This window comes from Agelaius tricolor, unplaced genomic scaffold (assembly GCF_023055355.1).
Source record: "Agelaius tricolor isolate 1412-34295 unplaced genomic scaffold, bAgeTri1.0.p SCAF_3, whole genome shotgun sequence".
Taxonomy (NCBI): domain Eukaryota; kingdom Metazoa; phylum Chordata; class Aves; order Passeriformes; family Icteridae; genus Agelaius; species Agelaius tricolor.
The window spans coordinates 3,003,353-3,021,306 of NW_027269263.1; the positions used below are offsets into that span (position 1 = coordinate 3,003,353).

At 44.4% G+C, this 17,954-nt stretch overlaps 1 protein-coding gene across 23 annotated transcripts in view; it reads left to right on the forward strand.

The window, feature by feature from the left end:
- MICAL3 (microtubule associated monooxygenase, calponin and LIM domain containing 3) overlaps nt 1–17,954 on the forward strand; it is a 174,203-nt gene that overhangs the window by 20,159 nt on the left and 136,090 nt on the right. The window contains exon 1 of one of the 23 annotated variants that reach the window (XM_071422148.1): nt 1,216–1,356. The exons of 21 other annotated variants lie outside the window; for them this stretch is intronic. The gene's annotated coding sequence lies outside the window, so the exon portion shown is untranslated. Of the gene's footprint in view, nt 1–1,215; nt 1,357–10,859; nt 10,879–17,954 lie in introns of those variants that run through there. One more of the 23 variants, XM_071422150.1, reaches the window with a different exon arrangement.

The window sequence follows — 17,954 nt, forward strand, 5'->3', positions numbered from 1 at the left end:
CCAGGGCTGGCTCATTCCTCAGTCCAGCCAGTACCAACACTGTCACCTCGGTGTGACCTGAGGGATTAGCCAATATTTGGGGCTCCCAGGCTGAGTTGATTAGCAGGAGACAAGGATGATGGCAGCAGGAGACAAGGATGATGGCAGCAGGAGACAAGGATGATGGCAGCAGGAGACAAGGATGATGGCAGCAGGAGACAAGGATGATGGCAGCAGGAGACAAGGATGATGGCAGCAGCATCCACCTGCTGCAACGCTGCTCATCCTCCCTGTTGCTGTAGGGGTACTGGGGACAGGTAAAGGTGATACAGAGACTCCATCATCAGAAGGCATGAAAAGACACTTCATTATTAGAAATCTACAGTTCTTATAGAAACAATGGTGGACTTAAGACCTGATTGGCCTTTAGGAATCTTCTCTCACACTATTATGAGCTATGAATAGGACACTCTAGAGAACTCATCTATAAACAGCAATTACAGAAAGAGAGATAATAATTGTTTAAATTCTTTCTTCTAAGTTTCCTACAGCTTCTACACAGCTTCCCAGGATTTTCCTGGGAGAACTATGTCTCTCTCTGTTCAGAGGATATATGTAATTACTGCACTTCCCGAGAGCAGGGGCACGGAGCTGTCCCCGAGCGCATCACGGTCCCAACGGGACGAGCTGCTACGGCCACCCCCGAACCAAAAACATCCCTGGGCTTTTCTCAAGATGACTTTACAAGCGTCTCTGCGGCCACCCTTAGATATGATTTATTTGCCGCCCTCCCCCTGCCGGTTCCTGCGGTGCCATCGCTCGGCTCCACCGGCGGGGCACGGGGCGCGCCCCCGATGCGCGCACCCTCCGCCCGGGGGCGCTTTAAACGGCCGCTGCCTGGCCCCGCCCCTTTTTTTGATCTCCGCCAATCCCCGCCCGGCCGGTTGCAATTCGAGCGGTGGGAGCGTACCACTGCCACACGGGGCGGGGGAGCAGCAGGAGGGTTTAGGGGCTGTCGGGGGAGAACCGCGCGGGGCATGGGTGCCCGTTCCCCGCCACACCTGTTGCTTTCCCGTTGCCTTCGCTCTCCTCCCCTTGTCCCCCCTCTCCACCGCGTGCCCAGCGGCTGCGGAGCCGCCGTTTCCCGCCGCCCCTCCCCTTTCCCGTGTGCGCCGCCCGAAGGGCCGGGCGGGAAGGGGGCTCTGCCCGCGCGGTGGGCGGTGGGCGGGGCAGCGGCAGCGCGAGCTGCCAAGGTGTGCGCGCGCGCGCCGCCGCGGCTGCACCCGCCCCTCCCGCGGCGGGCAGGGACGGGCCGGTCCCGCTCCACTCCAGCCTCAGCCCCGCTCCGCCGCCCCCGAACAGCGGCATGAAGCGAAGGCAAGTGCCCGCGGCGGGGCGGGAGGGCTGCGGGTCGGCAGGTGGGGCGGGGGCGGTGGCGGAGGGTCCCCGTCGTGAGGCGGCACCGCGCGGGGAGCGGCCCCGGGGCGCGGAGCGGGGTCTGCGCGCCGTGTGGGGAGCGGCGGCTGCGGCGGGCGGCGGGCAGCGGAGCGCCGTCCCTGCCGCCGGTCCGTGCCGGCTCCGTGCCCCGGTTACACGGCTCGGCGCCGGGCAGGAACGGGGCGGACCCGGTCCGGAGCGGGCGGCTGAGCCCCGAGGGCACCGCGCGGCTGCTGCGGCTCGGCCTCATCGCCCCGAGCGCCGCGCGGGTGCCTCGCAGCGCCCGCCGGCCGCGGCCGCCGCAGGGTCACGGAGTGCTGCCGGTGCTTCCGTCACACGGAGCTTACGGCACCCCTACGTGAGGCACGGCATAAACTGCTCGCACAGGCTGCTGCTTGTCTCGCCTTTAGCCCTTGTATTGTCATTCGAGATAAAGGCAGTGCGAGGGATTGTAATAATTGTGCCTCTGTTCCTCCGTTTGTTGTGTTATGGTTCATTCTTAATTTCTGCGGGCTGTTGTCCTGAGATGTGTTTAAGGTATTTAGTACTTAACAAGGGCCGCTGCTTCTAAAGATAGTTTTTTTTCTTGTATGATAGTAAAAACCCGGTTATCCATTCACTGCAATGCCTTAATTCCATATACTGAAGAAGACCTCTCTTACCTCATGCAGTCCTCTCTTACCTCATCCCTTTAAGGTTAGTGCTCCGGAGCACCTGGAAACGATCCCTCCATCTCGATAAAAGCTACTGTTAAGTCTGACACGACAAAAAAATGCTGCTTCCCTTGTTGGTCCTGTTGCGCCTCTTTGAAAGTTGAAAAAAAATGAAGAATCTACGGGAAATCTTTGAGTGTTAGACTCCAAATTGGCGTTCTTGGTTATTCTGCACTTTAAATGAACTTTGTCTGTGCTGGTGCAGTGGACTTAGGGGAAGCTGAGCAAATAAATGGCCTCTCCGTGGACAGGCTGGATATACTGAAACTGACTATCCATGAGGTTCCTTTTAGCCAAAAACTTTGAAATATGCAAGGTAACTGAGCTTTGAAAAATGAAATAAACAAGGTTTTCTTTCAGTAATTATGCACTTGCTTGAAGTATACTAGTCTTACTGAAAGTTACGCTAATATCTTTTCTGTATTTCTTATAATGTACATATTCTATTTATTTCTGACTGTCAAATTTTCAGCGCTTGTGTTTGGGTTGGTTGCACTGCAGGGATATGTTCAGTAAAAATAACTCCCTGCATGGGAATTAAGCTCTTCAATCATGGGAATATTTCTGCTGGCCTGAGAGTCTGTGAAAGCTTTCTGGTACAAAACTAGATTTAGAGTTAGATTGAAGTTGGCAGTGCCTCTTTAAACCAGCCAGAAGTCCATGGCACTTTCATCCTTAAAAATCACCCTACAGTTAAGAAAAGAAATATGTTTGTATTTAGCTTGCAGCTTGCTGAAATACTTGTGTCTAAGTAGATGGCTTAACTAGGTGTGCTGGACTTGTATTCATTCATGTCTTAAATTACATAGAAGGCACACCTTACAGCTAATTTGTGATGTTGGTAATCCTGTAATTATTGTATTAATGGATGGGGAACTCCTCTTCAGTGTTACAGGACAACCATAAATATTTTTCTTTTACCAGTTAATTCTAAGTATTTGTGCAGAAGAAGTAACTAATAGTTATGCTGCAGTGAATTACATGTATCAATATTCAATAAATTTGAGTACAAGTCCTGTTTCTGACTATGCTGTGCATTAAGAAAGGATCTGTAAATAATATGTAACTGTGTATTCCTGGGCTAAACCTAAATGCAGCTGGTTGAGGTCAGGATGACATTTTATTCTAAGCTTTCTTGCCCCTCTGGGTTTCAGATATCCTATGAACATGCCTCACATGAGAAATCTCAGTTCTTTTGCAGGTGCAGCTCTCTTGATAAAGGCTCTGGCACTGTTACTTTGCCATGAGTGATCTTGAATTCCTGGTGTACACATGGTAATGCAGAGCTGGTGACACTTCTTGGAGAAAGCTGAGGCAGAGCTTGGACTTGTTCCTCTTTCCTTGCAGGATTTAAAAATTACTTCTCAGTCACTTGGGTAATCCATGAATGGATTAGGATTTTGCTCATTTTCCCCTTTGCAGTCACAGGAGCTGTCCTGATCTTAGAGTAGCTCAGGGTAGCTGCAGGTGAAGGGAGAGCTGTCTGTGCTGCTGCTGTCTATCCTTGGTGGAGGCAGGAAACTCCTACTCTGGCTGTGCCACTGGAAATTGCCCACGAGAGCAGCAGCAGAGCCTGTGTGTGCTCTTACAGCCTGACGATTTAGGAATCTTTTCTCTGTCCTTACACCCTGGAGTGAAGGAAACCCCATCAGTGCAGTGTAGCTGCAGGGACATCACACAGGAGCAAGGCACACGCCTGCCCTGTGGCTGCTCTGACGCTGTGCTGTCCGTACAGGGGTGCAAGGTGCAGCTCTCTCAGCTGCTGTGTTGCTGAGGCACTCCTGGTGTGGATGTGATCCCTGAGAGGTTTCCTGGGAGCGCTTTTACTGTCGCAGATCCTGATGATAATCTCATCTCTTTATCCAAAAAGGGGAGGAGGGAACAGTTCCCAATGGTCAGTGCAGGGAAGGGGATTCATGTGAGCTCCCCTGGGAGCTGTGTTTGCTCATAGGTGTTTTTTTAGATCTCCCAGCAGCACTGGAGCCTAGAACTGACCTTTGCAGACTATGGCAGGATGTAGCCTAGATGTCAGCTCCAGGGATGCTGCTCATGATGAGAGAGGTGGAAATAAAATAGCAGTGACACCAAGCTGGAGCTCGTGCTGCTGTTTGGAAATGATGTGATAGATACAAGAGGCAGGCACTGTTTGTTTACTAGGAGTGGAGCCCAAAACCGTGGGGATAGAGCAAGAGGTAAGCTAGCATAGGAACATCAGCTCACCACCCTTTCCTTCCTTTTTCTCCTCCTCCTTCCCCCAGCTGAATGACATCTCACGTTGTAATTGCACAGGGGAGAGGGAGAAAGGGAAAAGTGCATCCAGGGGAACCTGGGAACACCTACATGCCAAGGAATGAGAGCTGCAATAGACGGTGTTTGTGAATGGTTTGAAAACATTTGGATTTCAGCTGAGTGTTTGGGGCACAGGATGAGCTCAATTTCAGTGAATTATTTGTTGTCTGTACCTGTGGATTCCTTCTAATGTTGAGGTAGTTGGAGTATGGATTAATGAGTTGATAAGACTCTATCAGCATTTGGTTTCTTTGTGTTAACAGTAAACAGACATGGCTCTTCTCATTCTGCCTGTGCTGTATCTTGGTTTGAAGAGGCACTGTGGTACTCTTGTGTATGGAGTGACTTGTGATGGAAATGGAGTGCCCAGATATGGGCAGCAATTTAAGGAAGAGGAAGTTGCTCACCTCTGTGGGCAGCCTCTCTTCTCATACCTCTCCTTTTTTTGTTTTTTTCTCCTTTTAAAGTTTAATCAAGCAGCAATCATTTGCCTTGGTAGTGAGAGGAAACTGAAGGATGTTGTTCTTTCTTGGTTTTTTTTAGATACTTAAATTTACTCAATTCAAAAGTTATTCAGTAAGACTAGGAAAGGAAATGCAAGTCCTTGCTTTTCCTAGACAGCAGTAAATTAACAATAGAATTATTTCAGCTTCAGGAAAGAGGAATGTATTTCGTCCCACACTTCCTGAGGGAGTTCATAACTTTTCTGCTGAAGGTGGGCAGTAGCAGCATAGTTCTTTTGCTGAAGACAAAAACTTGGTTGCTCTGATAGGGATCAACTGTTCTGAACCTGTCATTTTGCACTAGACAACATGAGAAACTGCTTTTCATTTTTGAGAAGGGTCACTGAAGAAAGCTATGGAAATTGTGAGGAAAACCTTTTTACTACATTCCTGTCTCTCTCAGCCTGTCATCTCTTTCTTCCCAGATCTTTATCCTTGTTATATGTTAACCTTTTTCATTCTTTCTCCACGGAGTCTTTGAGATATGATCTTTTGTGTCTAGCCACATGGTTAAAACTAGTCTAGTGTCTGGATTTCTTCTTGACATTCAACTGTTCAAAACAATGACTGTTTTTGCTGAAAGTCATTCATATGTGGGGTTATACAGCCACAGACATAAACTAATTTTCTACTGTTACCTGGAATGAAATGCTGTGGAGCACTTGACACGTAGTCCCAGTTGGTGATGCTGCTTGCTTTGAGGCATTCAACAAAGCCTTGTTGTGGCCTTTCTTTGCTTTGTGCAGAAGGAGGAGTGGCAGATGGATGCTTCTCAGCCATCATGGAGAAAGGACCTATAGATATTTCTGCTGCTGCCTCATCTTCTGCCTTCAGAGACGTTTGTAATGCTCTCACCTGCCATGAGCTGACTGAACCAGAGCAGCTTGGCAGTGGAATCAACAGGCCCCTGCTTATCTGCCTTGAGTGGCTTTGCCTTTTTGCTGTGTTTTCTTCTTGCCTTGGATCCACTTGTCCCTCAGTCATCTCATCTCTTGAGGTGGAATCTCTGTGCAAGAGATGTGTTTTCTTGTTCTGCTCCTATGAGCATGTTACATTTTGGAGTTCTGGTTTAGACTGATGATCTCAAATGTTATTGTAGGGTACAAAACAAAGGTGAAATCTTGCCGTTTTCTCTGCTCCAGCCTCAGTGAAGGAATATTTGTCTTACCTTGTGGGTCTTTTGCTGTGTTTGCCTGCATTAGGATTCCAGTTGCACAGCTTAATTAAAATCTGGGAAATAGCCCATTTACAGAATGAACTTCCTCTTTGGCCAGCAGGAAAATTGTTCTGTGTTGCTGCTCTCTGCCCTGCTGTTTGGAAATAATTCCTCTGAAAATGCAGTGCTTTGAAGTGAGGCAAGGCTTGCTGGGAGCTGATGTGGTTGAGGGAAGAGGACATTGTAGTGCATTGAAGGCTTCTAATAAAACTCTTTCAAGCTTTACTTTATATCTTTCATTTTCATGCCTGCAAGATGCTGTGGAATGAACTTTGGTTGATGTGTCTGATGAAGTCTTAGGGCATAATCTTCCAGTCTTCTAAGCAACCTCTGAAGTGACAATGGATAGCATAACTTTTGCAGTGACCTCCCTTTAGATTACTGAGATCTCTTTACTCTGAGTCTGTGGGGAGAGCTCTCACTGGAAGTGTAGGCAGAGCAGCAGCATTTTTGTGGGATCATATCTCTGCTATACAAATAAAAGTGCTTGTGGCTGTGTGAGTCCTATCTAATATTTCTATCTCTTTATGAGCATGATGGAGCTGCCCTGGTTGAACAAAACGGTTGGGAGCCCCTTTTTGCCTTCCTCTTGTTATTTCTAAATATGTTGTGTAGACTTACACAACTGTTATAAAATCTTGTTGTGTTGGATGTAAAGGACAATATCAAATCTGCTCAATTTTGTGAGATGCTGCAGCTTGTAGTGATTTGCACCATTTAACACTTACATGTTTTTCAGGGCTCATTAAAGAATTTAGTGTAAAGCAGGCAGAAGGCAAATGTGATTCTAACCCGGTGTAAGAGCACAAACCCAATTGATATCCATCAGTGATTCCCATGGGATAGGTTATTCTGGATCTTGTGTTGAGCAGTGTCCTCCAGCACTTCCAACAGCATGGTTATGTGACTGAAGGAATGAAGGGGAGGACAGTAGACTTTGTCTCCTCTCCTCTGTGGTGGTGTGCACAGAAATGAGGAATGAGGGCAGGTGTTTGTTTGGTAATCATGCTTTAAACAGTTAAATCTAGCAATGTTTCACTAGTTTGTTTTTTTTTTTAATTGGGTTGTTTTGTTTTGTGGCAGAAAGTAATTTCTTTAATAGCAGTCTGTGTACATGGTGTATGGTACTCCATCTGGTATAAACAGAGTTCTGCTTCTGCTCCATTTGAGGAAGTCTAATATGGTTTTTCTGTGTCTGGAAGGGTAAACAGCTTTGGAGAATGCACCATGCTTTTGATGATTCACTTTGCTGCACTAAATCGCTAATTCATTAATTAGGCAAGGTTCCCATTCAGAGCTCTCTAGAGCTGTGCCTCTTGCTGTGCTGATTGTAAAGGAAGACTGGTTCGGAGTTAGCCTTTGTGGCTGGTTTCCCTGGTGAGCCTGGGAAAGTTGGTGCCTCACTCCAGGTACATCAGGTTTCTTCCAGATTTTGTGTCATTTGCTGCTTATAAACAGAATGTAAACACACTGGAGACTTCCCAGGAATAGTAGGGCTGCTTACACATTTTGGTGGCAATAGCCATGAGCCAGTAGGACCAAGAAGTGTGTCCAGGACATGCCTCGAGGGTTGGGTTAGCTGTGCACTTTGCTGTGTTCTTTTCTTGGAGAGGAATTGGTTAATGCTAATTTAGAAATGGTACAGTATCAGCTGTGATCTACACCAGCTAAATTGCTTGCAGAGTGTCACTTGAGATGTTTGCTTCCTCCTTAGGAGAATTCTTCTGCTAATGTGCCCTTTTCTGGACCATTGTCTGGATGGCTCATCAGTCTGGAGTGGCTTGTTTTTAGTACCATGTGCTCTCTGGAGAGTTTATTTCTAAATAGTTACTGAAGCAACAGTCCTCTAAAATGCTGCAGTGTTAGGGTAGAAGGAATTAAAATGTTTAGTGATCCTCTGAAAGTCTAGATTGAAAAAAAATACATTTGTATCTTCCCTTCTCTAAGGCGGGTTGAAACTGTGTTAAAGGTGACTTGTTTACTTTGTGTTTTGCTTCATCAGAACCCCTCCAGTTTAAATTGTGTGTGTTCCCAAAACGAAACATTGCCAAAACCAAATGTTTTACTTCAGGGGCTGCTGTGCACTGTCCTTCATTCTCAGCTATAAAAAGATGACTTGTTCTCACCTGTGGTGAATTCTGCCATCTTAAGGTGAGCTTCATCTTGAGATAGTCACCTTGAAACTGTAGCTCCCATGGAGCAGTAAGGTACTATTACTCAAGAAAAATAAATTTACTTTTTTTAAAGAGAAGGATTTTGTAAGTCTTCCTTCCTTGTGCCAAAAACCTGGGGACTTTACTGTTTACCCTCTGCCAAAAAAATTCAAAGAAAATGTTTTTCCAGAGGTCAGATTTCCTTATCACATTGTACTCCTCTACTTTATATAATTTTCTGTCTAGATCTAAAGTCTTCAGATGGGTTGTGTCAGGACAAGAATTAAAGTTAAAGTATTAATTTGAAATATGTAATGTCACTGATAAATCAAATTATTAATCAAAAGTCACAGGATGTCACCTCCATGTGAAAGGGGTTGTCTTTTTCTTAGTCCTAATTTCTTTGCTGCTCCATTCCTGTTCTCTCCAGCTATCACAAAAGGCCCTTTGTTGTTCATTTGACTGTTAAACTATGCTTATTTTATGCTTCATCAAACTCTCAATGAGCTCAAGGTTTATAATATCAAAAGTCTGGCTCTCCAAGGGTGAGAGAAGCTAACAGGTTTCATAAAGCTGTAGGGATCAACCAGCACACAGGAAAATATCCCAGACAGTCAAGACTTTTCCAATGCCAGTGGAAAACCTCGGTGAATCCTTCTTAGCATTCATGCAAGCAGTGATGGTGATTTCTGGGCACAATCCTTTCTCACAGCCAGGGTCTGCCTGTGCATTCAGCTGTCGAGCAGAGTGCTTTGGTTCTAGGCTGTGGAGAAAGCAAAGACTTTCAGTAGTGTGAAGCACACATCAAAGCTGAGAGTCGTAAAAAGAGAGGGAAGGACGTGGCCAAGCAGGTTCCAGATGCGCAGGTCAGTCGTGGCCCAGCAGGCCAGTGCCTACTGCACGCTGGTCTCAGTTCTTCCTTTTCCTGCTGGTGTCACAGCAGAGGTGCATCTTGAAGGGAATGGTCTGGGAACCAAGTGCTCTGAGATTCGCAGAGTAAATTAAGATGAGTGTTGACTTCTGTTGGGTTTGAGCATGAATTGCCTTACAATGCTGTGCTAATTACAGCAATTCAGGAAATGATTCACAAGAGTGGGTAGCTGAGCTTGGTTCTCCTAACAGCTGCCTTAGCTCAAACTAGGTTGGATTATTTACTAGAATTGTGCTTCATAGGCTGCAATGGCACTTGCAAGTGCTCAGTGTTAATTCCCCACTTGATTGAATGGAGTCCTTTGGGAGCAGCTTTCAACCTGTCCACCAAGTCAGGGACTTTATGTATTTAGCAAAGTTTCTTTGCAATGGTGTGGGGTAGAAGGTGTTCCAGTGCTGTGAATTAAATGCTGGGTTGTTACATTGGATATTGCATGGTATCAGTGGGGTTTGATGCTTGCTTCACCATGTAGGCTCCAATATGGAGAGAATATCCTTAATAAGTGTTAGGGAATCTGAGAGCTAGATAGAGTCTTTAAGCCTGTTCTGAAACGCAGTCATGACTTGAAGCATTTTTTTTCAGTTATAAAAACCTGTATCCCCAAGAACAAATGCAAAAGGTATTAGTATTCCCATTTGCTGGGATAGCTGCTGCTGTGTGAAATACAAGCTGCTGTGGCATATTCCAGTTTATGCCACAGTTAAATGTGTGCAGTGTCTATGGGGTTTGTTATGACAGCAAAATCTTTAGGTGGCAAGAACAAGGTCATGGGTGTGAGATTAACTTGCATACAGCACTTCTTGTTGTGGAAAAGAATGTTTGGCAGGCATCAACTTTCTAAAACCTGATAATACTCAAGTGCTGCAGAAAAATAATTCTTTCTGTGAAGGTCTTAGAAATGGTGGCAATATGAACTCCAGCCAGCCTCTTCAGCTCTGGGTTTAGAGGGGCTTTTCTTGCCAGGTATGGGAGGGAAACATGATTGGACTAACCAGGCTTTTGATGTGTGTTCTGGTTTGTGGGAGCTCCCTAGAGCTGTGAAATGGAGCAGCGGAGCATTCCCTGGAGTCTCACTGCAGGATCTGCTGCTTACATCCTACAGTGGTTAATGGCAGGGCAATGGAGATGAGCTGTGACTTCCTCTCCCAGGCAGAGCCCTGACTCTAAGGAGTTAAAACTTGGAGAGGAATGGACTGAGGTCAGCAGCACGAATAGTCTGTTCAGTAAATAATTTTCTTTGCATACTGACTCCATTCTTTCACTCATTATTTGCTCCACTTACTCTTTTCCCTTCCTACACACATGGAGGAAATTTTCTGGCTTTTTTTTTTTTTAATTATCCTCTCTTGCCCTGGTGACCACCTTCCTTCCAATGGCCACTTGTCAGTGTGCCCCACCCTGTGGTAAGGGGGCTGTGGAACATAGGTTTGCTGAGCAAAACCCACCCTGGCTCTGGATGGACACCTCTGCTCAGCGTAGGAGAGCACGGCTGTTTTCCAGCTGCTCCTGCAACTCTGCCTGCTCTGAGCACTGCAGTGGCTCTACGGAATGCAGGAATGCAGCACGCAGGAGGGAGATGCTTCTTCAGCCAGATAGGAAGAATTAAGAGCTGTTGCCCACCTTTTTTTCCCCTTGGTGGCAGGCTGTGAGCTTCTGGGTGAGTGAACATCTGGTGCATGGCATGCGCTTTACGAGGCTGCTGGGGAAATCCGTCAAATTGCCCTGCTGTTGGAGAGAATTTGGGGAAATGTAGGACGGAGCATTGCTTAGTGCTGGAGTCTGCTGAACCTAGCAGGCTCTCCTAGGGCTTGGACAGGATGAAATGAAGAGAGAAAAAGCTTTTAAGGGTCCTGTATCTGAGGAGCCACAGAAAACAGCTAAATGAAGAAGTAGGATTTGGGGAGGTTGAGTGACCTTGAATGTGTGCTCTAGTGAAAGAAACAATACCATGTGTGACTGGTATTTAGGAAAATATTTCCTGGAGGCCCTTTTGTTAGGGGATAAGCAGTTGAAATGTCCTGCATTTGCTCAGAGATCTATTTTGATTTTTTAGTGGAAGTGTAATAGCTGCTGCTTGTCACCTTTTTACGTGATCTTGTAAATGCTGCTATCCCCAGGCTCCTGCAAGATGTGCTGGCTCTTTTGTGAGTGCTGAATTAACTCAGGAAACCCCACAGACAGAATGGAATAGGTGCTTAGCAGGTGCACTGTAGCATGGCAGCTGTTAAGAAGGCAGCCCAGGTATATTCATAAATTTATATTTCTGGATTTTAGGGGCTTTGGTTCTGCAGCACTCAGCCATCTACAGCCCAGTAATTCTTGCCTGCTGTTGGAACACAGCATCTGTGTTCTTTCTCTTTCCCTTAGGGCACTGTTGTCTGCTTCATTCTTCTGAGGGTTTTATGCTTTCCATTGTGTTTTCTTAAATGAAAAGGCAGCTCTAGAAACAAACAAACAAAATTCCTTTCTTGTTTGATTTCTGCTTTTCCTTTATAAAACGATTTTCCTGCTTTTCCTGATATGGCAGCATATTTGAACTAGGACTTTTCTCAACTAAGCTTTATTGCTGCAGAGCCAGTGGGATAAAGTGAGTATGTAGTGCTTGCTATGAGAAGTTATCTTTTACACTTGATTTAAATATTGATAATAGTGGAGTTACAGTTCTGAAGATATTAAGTCAAGACAATTGTTCATTGTTTTCTAAACAGGCTTTAGATACAGCTCTCCTATGACTACATTGTGCAGTGAAGTATATTCCTTTTTGGTAAATAGACAGGATTTAAGGCCCTCAGGTTCTTCAGATCTGAAACAACAGCGGCAATCACTATGACTAAATACAAAAGAAAAAACAATTATAGGATTTTTAGGAGTGTCTTGGGCAGTGCCCCTGCCCTCCAGTTGCTTGGTTTTTAAATCCTGGGGTTCTGTGTCCTCTTTGCCTGCTCTTGTCACACAGCACAGCTGTCTGAGAGTGCACAGAGTCTTATCAGAAATCTGATCTGGGTTTAAAAATAGCCTTGTTGGAATAAAAGATGTGAAACGGGGTGGGTTCACTGCAGGATCCATAACTGCCACGGTGGCCTTGCTGGTCAGGGAGGAGGATTTTGTGGTGAATGACAGGGAAAAGTTGTTGCTTAATTATGTTGGATTTGGGAGGACATAGTGCCTGTGGAGAAGAGGGAGGAATGTTCCAAGAGATGTAGTACAAGCTTTTATGAAAGAAAGAGGCAAGAAATGCAAATTATTAAAGGAGAGAAATACATCCAGTGGTTAGATGAGGTGCCATAAAATCACCATTTTTATTGAACCATTATTCCTTTCCCATGTAGGGTTTTGGTTCCTAGGCTGGTATTCTGACTGTTCTGTGTGTCCAGGGCCCCAGCTGAGAGCCTAAAGGAGCAGTAATTAATGTAGTTTTCTGTTAGCTGCTGTCTGCTTCTCCTCTTAGCTCTGCCAGCTGCTTCAGGTGTGCTTGGGCAAGTGAACATTGTCACTTCTGCCTGTACCAGCTGTTTTTATAACAAAATTTGCCTCTTCCTCTACATGACCTCATCATATTTTTCCTAGCAAAGTATATGCTACTTGCTCATTCTTAATTACTACTGAGTATGTAAAACAATCAAAGCTTTTAATAACTGAACACATGACTGCATTTTCCTGTTGACTGGTGATTAGGAGCAGCTTGGTGAAAAGCAGTTGGTATTTAAAAAGCTGTGGGGTTTTCTGTTTGTGTTTTTTTGGTTTTGTTTTCTTTTCTGGATTTTTTTTTCTTGTTTGTTTTTGTTGGGGGTGGTTTTTGTTTTTTTGGAAGGAGGGTCTGGGGGGGGGGTTTGTATTGTCAGTTTTCAGGTGGATATTTAAGTACCTATTTGTGTTAGGTTGATATGTCTTGCCATGTAGTGCCTCTTTTATGCTTCCTTCAAAGGGCTTGGCACTGATTCAGGAGGGCACCTTTTACTGTAGTGAAGTCTTGGGATGCTGATTTAATGTAAAAAAAGGAGGGGCAGACTCTGCCAGGACTTTTGTGAAGCGTTGGAATGGAATTGACTTAAATCCTGGCTGTACTCAGAGTGGTGGGAAGTGACCTGTCTCACTGCTTCAGGATGAGCAGCCACCCTCAGGAATGGAGTTTCTTGTGTCTCTGCTGAGAAACTTGAAATAAGATGCCCTGCCTGCTTTGTGAAGGAGGAGTGTAAAGCAGGTGGAGTCACTGCAGTCTTTAAACAAATTCTGGAGAAAAATTAGAGCTTCTAACCCTGATGGGTCTGAATGTTATTCAGCCTAAAGAGAAATTGAAAGGAAACAAAACTGGGAAGGAAGGACCCAGTTTCATTCCTCTTTCCAGCTGCACACAGGAGCAGGGTGGACTCCCCACACACACACACTCTGTACTGCTCAGGAGTGTGACATTGGTGGCTGCTTTTCTGCCTGTCTCCTGTACTTTGCTCTCTAGGTGAGATTAGGCTTTTGCAGCCTGACAGGGTTTCTGTCTGCAATCTGCCCTTATCTAGGAAAGCAGCAATTACCTTTTCAAGTGATGAAAATACTATTGGCACTGAAATTCTTTCATCTCTAGGTGTCCCTGCCCTTTTACCAAATGGGTAATGAGCTTTGTCCCCTCCGTTTCTGAAGGGAGATAAATGAAATGCAGCATGATTGTTCTGGAGCTGACCTTCATGAGTGTAGACACAGCTAGGATAGAAATCCAGGGCTCTTAATGCACTGATCCCAGGAACAGGGAACCTTTTGCTGTCTTGCAGATGTGATAGATGTGTTTCTGGGCATCAGTAGCAACTAATGAATATTTATACATGTACTAATGAAGTCCTACATCTGTTTTTACAGATGCATGTGGGTATGGACTTGCAAGATACCAGTGTGGGTGTGAAGAGATGCAGGCCTGGGAAAATTGTGATAGCTTGTAACTGAGCCACTTGGCACATACAATGTGTCCAAATGCCTACTTGCAGAACAGTATTAAAAGACAAAATAAAAATTTCCACCCTCTCCTCCCTTCCCAAAAGAATCACGAACCCTAGGTGGTTTGGTTTTTTTTTTTGTTTTTTTTTTTTTAAGCATAACTATCCCTTGCTGAAAATATTAATTGTACTTCTGTCACTGACTTTTTGAATGGGAACCACTGTTTTGTGACCACTGTTCACTTCCCCAAGTAGTGCTGCTTTGTGGGAAAGTGAATGCTGTTTGAGTGAACCTGAAACCCTTTTTAATATACTGTGAAATTAAAAATTTGGGTGGCTGGTGGTGAGGTTGGCAGTTGCATTGGGCTGCATGCTGGGAGTTATTTCTAGGGATGTGTGCATTGAGCCCCTTCTGTGACAAAGGTGCCTCTTCCTTCTGTGCTTGTTTTTAAGAGATTGGTGATTCACAGATATGTTATAAAATCTGACCTGCTTAAATCTGGGGGTTAGTTGTCAGAATGTTTGTTTCTGAAGTGGATAGTGTGTTTTATTTATCTACCTACAGTGTTCCAGAAGCCTTTCCTTGGCACTTGTAGTGTTTCTGAAATGTTTGTCACACCTGATGGCCCCCATGAACTACTTCTGTTCCTTTAACAAAATTGTTTTATGGCAAGAGCCTCGGCATTTGATTCTGAAATGTTTGTTTGTGGAATTGTCATTCTGATTTAAATGTTGAGAGAGTCCTGATTCATAGGAGAGAACACACTTTCTATTATTTTACTGCAGTCTGGATAACTTGAGAAATAAGAATGCAGTGTTCTGCTCTGTCATCTCTTTTGTTGTACTCTTGTTTTTAAAAGGTGTTTGACCTTTTCAGAAGACTGACCTAGTGGAGGCAGCCTGTTTTGCTTTTGGCATTCACAGGATTTTTTTTTAAACTGTTGTTTCACTGTGTATTTTATCATTTTTTTCTGGAAGCTTCTATTGTTCAAGCCTTCTGTTCCTCAGGGCAGTCCCGAGTTAATTAACCAGCCTGTTTTGTAATTTTGTAACATGAAGAGTTCTTCAGAAAACCATGAAATAAACTGGATTTATGGCTGTTTAGTGGCTTTGTCAATGTAATGAGCACAGATCCTGAGTATGGACCAAATTTGGGTTCTTCACTGCAAACATCCCAACTACAGCCTTTTAAAAAGAATATGTAGACTATATGACTAATCAGTGCCTGAACTTTCTATAACTTGGCCAGTCCTGGGAGCTGCACTGAACTACACAGGATGACATTTTTTGTTATAGTTCTGGTTCTGGCACCAGTCATACCTGTGGTGCCTTCTCAAGGTGTCCTGCCACAACAGGTGAAAAAAAATGGAGGCAGGGAAAATCCATGCACGAGCTGTTTCCTACAGTGAAAACTAGTGAATAAATAGTCCAGGATCAATATGCAGTGAGTGAAGCAGTTGTTCATATTGGAATATGTTACATTCTGCTTCTGGCATGAGAGTATGTGCTCCATCTAGTTCTGATGTGGGCGGATTTCCTCCCTGGAAATCACTGTGCCCTCGGGTGTGCTTTTTTAATATCGGCCAGTCTGACTGCAGATCATTTCTTCCCTGCTTGTTCCTGTGTGCCTTTGTTTGTTTGTTTAAATTCCTGGTCACACAGAGTTATTTGCTTGTAGATTAATTTATGGAAACTAATTTCACAAGTTGTCAGGTAGCATTTCAGAGACCTTTCTTTGTGTGTACCAAGTTAACTGATGGAAAAGAGGCAGCTCAGTTTGCCAGGGCTAATGTATGGGAACTCGTGGAATTCCTCCTGCTCCTGCTTGGCATGCTAATAAGGATGAAATAACAGTGAAATGAAAAAAATGAAGCTAGTACTACTGCCCTGAGAAGGGAAGTGAGCCCAGCAGCCTCATGTGGCTTCTGTCTTCTTATGCTGGATTATTCACTGTAGTAAACCTGACTTATATTTTTATTGGGCTTTTGAAGGAGTCCAAATTTTACAACTGTATTTAACACTTCTAGATGAGTGGGAGGTTCTCCTGTATATGATATGTAGAAGGCCTCACTTTTTATTTTGTAGAAGGATAATCAGGGAATGGTTCCTAGATCAGTATTGTCACTGCTGATGCAGCTTGAAAAGAAATTGAAACAACCCCTGGACTATTTTCTTTTACTTAAAAGCGTAATGTGAGAGTCTGTGGTTTGCCAGCTGAAGAAAGTGTGTATGGTTGCTTTTTTTGGCTCAGTTCTGACTTTTTTAAAACACTTAAGTGAGCAAATGACTTGCTCCTTTCCCTGGTCTGGCTAGTTCTTTCACAGCTTCATCTGAGGTACATTCACAGATTCCAGGCAGGATTTTTTGAATGGTTTATTTGCTGCATATGAAGACACAACTTGGACTTTTGTTGGTAAACAGCAGTAGTGAAGATAATAATAAAGAGATTGTGTGCCCTGGTTGATATTAACCTGTGCTGTTTAACTTCTCTCCTAAAGACAGAAATCCCCTCCTTGGTGGTTCGAGCAGAGCTCACACATTGAAACTGGAACCATGAGTCCTGACTGGAGGTGTAGGAGATATTTATTCTGGGATTGAGTTGTGTCTTCAGCCCCCATATGTGTTCCAGATCTCTGGTTAAGGACAAGGAAAACCACGTTTTCCCATTTCTCTTCTGGTCTGTTGTAGCAACAATCTGCTGTGTGGTTATCAGAGGAAAAGTGAATCATTTACTTTGTGCTTTTCCAGTAGGTGCCAGTTTCCTGATGGTGGGAAGCAGAGGTTTGGATCTGAACTGTGGGAGGAAAGGGTTCTGCTTAGATCTTACTGAAACAGCTTTGGCTTTGGAGGTTTTATCAGAGGTGAAAATTTTCCCTGCTTTTCTGTGGAAGAGCAGCTATTTGGAAGATGGTTAGTGTTCATGCTGTATTTGTGTTTTGTATATTTTGACTGAAAGAGGCAAGATTTCCATTTCCTCCTATTGTTGCACAGAGTCTAGAGCAGCACTATCCATTTCTGCTCATCACTTGTGTTATGGTTAAGCAGTGGAGATTCATTGAGGCAGATGGAAGAGATGCCCTTATCTTGACTGTTGTTTCCTTGAAAATGCTTTACTGCTTACAGGTTTCTACTCAAGTGTGTGCTATGCTAACAGAGCCAGGGGAATTTCAGTGTTATCTTTGTCAGCTTGACAGTGTGTCATGTTCAGATTTTCCGTTTGCATGGCTGGTTTTCTCTTGTGCTGAAAAGACATTTATAAACTTTACTAGAACAAGAGAACACACTGTATTTGAACAAGTGTAATAGGTATTAGGGCATGCCTGCAGTCTGGTTTGTAGGAACACTTCCTGCTTATATGATCAGACTTGGCAGTTGAGGAGAGCTGTTCATCTCACTAAATTTAAAACATAAAACTAAATTTATTGCAGTGCTGTTTTTCTTCTATGAAACAGAAGCAGAGGCATCAAATAGTCACATTTGGCTTGATGGGGTTGCTGCACTCTTTGGCTGAGGGCAGGCCTGTTGACACTAGCCCAGTTCTGACACAGGTGCCCTGTTCTAGTCTCTTCTTTAAAAAGTGGTTTTAGGTATTGCTTTCAGCAATAATGTGCTCATAAATCCTGTCCAAATAAAACTTGTTTGCTACAAATGGAAGACAACTCTGAAGCATGCATTAAAAACATTGCTTTGAATGTGTTAGGATGGAATAAGGAAATCCTAAAGAAAACTTCTGGGTACTTAATTTCCTCTAAATGGAAGGGGTACGACTCCTTTCTGTAGTCTGCAGTGAGGTGTAGAAATGTGGCATCTCTCT